Source organism: Falco rusticolus, chromosome 12 (assembly GCF_015220075.1).
Source record: "Falco rusticolus isolate bFalRus1 chromosome 12, bFalRus1.pri, whole genome shotgun sequence".
Taxonomy (NCBI): Eukaryota; Metazoa; Chordata; class Aves; order Falconiformes; family Falconidae; genus Falco; species Falco rusticolus.
Window position 1 is genome coordinate 10,848,615 of NC_051198.1, and position 585 is coordinate 10,849,199.

Consider the following 585-nt stretch of genomic DNA (forward strand, 5'->3'; position numbering starts at 1 on the left):
TTGATTCTACACCTAGATTTATATACTGTATATGGGAAGGCACTGAACGATAAGGTTCTAAAGAGATAAACATGTCTTTTCTTCAATTTTTTTCTATTTAAAGTCATCAGTCTTTTTGTTGAAGAGAAATTTGCTCCTGAATACCTTGTCACTTCTTTAATACTCAATTTTATTATCACCAAAAAAACATTTTGATCAGTAAAACACATTCAGTTTTAAAATAGTTCCCATAATGCTTTATCTTTCTCTTCCCCCCCCTCCCCCCCCCCCCCAATTTTTGTCTTTTGTGCCTTTTTCAGTCGATAAAGTTTTCAGCTTAAAATTCTTTCCTCCTCCTTCTCCCCCTCATGATGACCAATGTATACTCACCAGCTTGCTCAGGAATAAATAGGCCCTCTGCATAAGTGTCGTATGTGAGGAAGTGTTTGTGTTGCTTTATTCTGCTTTGTGGTTTTTCTAACAAGAAAGCTGCTGTTTATTTCTTTAGTCGATGTGTAATGAACTCATTATGGCATGCTTTTTCTATAGAAATGCTTGATGTTGACTGTTGATGCCTGGAAATTGGCAAAGGGGGTGACCCTGCTT